Source organism: Priapulus caudatus, unplaced genomic scaffold, assembly GCF_000485595.1.
Source record: "Priapulus caudatus unplaced genomic scaffold, Priapulus_caudatus-5.0.1 Scaffold410, whole genome shotgun sequence".
NCBI lineage: Eukaryota > Metazoa > Priapulida > Priapulimorpha > Priapulimorphida > Priapulidae > Priapulus > Priapulus caudatus.
Window position 1 is genome coordinate 10,018 of NW_014577471.1, and position 2,668 is coordinate 12,685.

Genomic DNA, 2,668 nt, shown 5'->3' on the forward strand with positions numbered 1-2,668 from the left:
GGGAGACATACATGGTGTGTACATACACGGTAGGGAAGGGGAGGTGGGAAGATGGGGGTAAGGAGGTGGGGGAGGAAGGTGGGAATTAAGGAGGTGGGAGGATTGGAGGAGGGAACTGGGAGGAGTGGGGGATGGACGTGGAAGGATGGGGGAGGCAGAAGACCCGGAGTACCCCCTGTACCCCCATCGTGGGGTGCAAGCCACACGTAAAAAGGTCGAAAGAAATTACGTGAAATAATGGAATTTCCTGCAATCTAGGCAACTGAATAAATTGCTTCAGAAGAAATTAATTTATACTAGTTTTTGAAACAATTAGTACAAATGAAACAATTAATGCACTTTTTTCGCGAGTAAGTTGCTACTGTTGTTTTAGGGTATTTAAGTTTTTCAACCTGAATGCCATTTATTATCAAATATTTAGGCATACCCAAGTACCACAGGAACAAGAGAGCCTGTTTTTCAATTGGAATTGGTGGGCGGCCATGTCCAGTCGTCTGCATCTCTTCATGCTGGCTTAACTCGCTAACAAACATGTTGAATGTTTCCCTTTCCAGGCGGAAATGGGATTTAAAGTCAGAGGGTGAATAGCTCTGAACGGTAACCTCAACATAATTTTCAATCCGAAGAACCTTGTCTCGTCTGCTATGCGTATGGCTCTCTTCAAGCAGTAATGAAGCATCATGGCTGTCGATGACTGCGTGTGTTATCTCGTTTTTCGATTTCGTGAATAATAGAATTGCAAGTGCTATTCGTTTGTTCTTTTCAGTGGCATCCATTATAATTAACCCGGGTTAACCCAAAACCCGTTCGTTTATCTTCCCTAACCCAGATGCGTTCGATTTCTTACCCAGGTTAACCCAGGTGGCTCTGGGGAAGCAAATCGAACGCGCTATAAGACTTTGCATATGACTTTGATATGATTTTTGCGTATGATAAGCACACTTGTTGGCAATGCAGTTAAATCCACGAGAGGGGTCAAACAAGGATGCTTACTGTCACCGTTGCTCTTTGCCATCAATATAACAGAGCTATCTCATAGACTAGAAAGGAAAAATGAAGAACTAGGTGTTGGGAGGGAAAGAACCACAGGGATGCTGTACGCTGATGATGTGGTATTGATAGCAGATAATAAAAGGGAACTGCAGGAATTACTAGATGTAGCGGCAGGCTTTGCAGAAGACTACAAAATGATATACGGCGAAGACAAGTCTCAAGTCTAGATTTTTAATAAAAAATAAGGCGGAATATGAGGATGTAAATTTCAAACTAGGGAGGCTAAGTCTAGAAACCGTTAACGAATACCCATACCTAGGTATTAAAATAAACAATAACATAGAAAACTGTGTCGAACTACATGAGGGTGATGTGCGAGTAAAGGCAAGAAAATACCGAGGGATAATAGCAACGAAGGCATACTATAGCTGCAGCAGTTACAGGGTAGGGAGAGAACTGTGGAAGACAGTAGCAGTACCTGCCCAAACCTATGGAAATGACATAATCATATATAAAAATAAGAAAAAAGGAACAGGCACTCTCAAAGCCCTTGAAAACACCCAAAACCAGCTTGGCAGGGAACTGTTAGGTGCCCCATCTTATGCGGGGTTTGAAGCAATAAGGGGGGAGCTTGGATGGTCCACGTTTGAGGATAGAGAAGCGAAGAGCAAACTTAAATATTTAGGGAGATTAAATTATATGGATGAAGAGAGGAAATGCAGGGGAATAGCGGAAGCTATCAGTGCAGGAAATTTTACATCGGATTGGAATAGACGAGTAAAATTCCTGGGAGAAAAGTATGACGAAGAACAGTTATTAATAAATAGAGACTGGGAAAACGGCAAATCATGGAACAATGTCAACAATACGGTGGAGAAAATCATTATAAAAGGCAGCACAGTCGGATGGAGAAAGGGGATGGTAAATAAAAGCACACTAGAGCTATATAAAGAGAAAATATTTCCTAAACAAGAAACCTTTTACAATAATAATAAAATCGGCAGTAAGCTGCTGTACCAATGTGGAGCGGGATGCCTCCCCGTAAATAAAAGAACCAGGAGATGGTTAGGGGAAGAAAATTGCACTGTGTGCAATAAGGAAGAATCAGAAGACCTCAAGCATTTCCTGTTAGTTTACCCCTACACAGCTGGAGGAAAGGCAGGTGAAGCTCACCATCTTGGGGCTAAATGAACATAGATGTTATGGGGATTGGGTAGAGCAGGTGATCGAAACATTGCTTGGAATCAGCCTGGAAGCTCCGGAACAAAATCTCCCGGTAAAGTGAAATTACCGGTGGAAAACTCAAAAATAAAAAGGGAAACACCGATCTAAAGGTTCCCGTTCATACATACATATACATACATACATACATACATACATACATACATACATACATACATACATACATACATACATACATACATACATACATGCATGCATGCATGCATACATACATACATACATACATACACGCACACGCACACGCACACGCACACGCACACGCACACACACACACACACACACACACACACACACACACATACATATACATATTGTAGTGCCTCTAGGGTAGACGACTACGGTTCGACAGACGTTAGTTTACAACGCGTGTCCAGTAGTAGGATTCAGTGTCCGCTCCTGTCGGTGTATTAAGTTAGGACGGTGATGACACGTA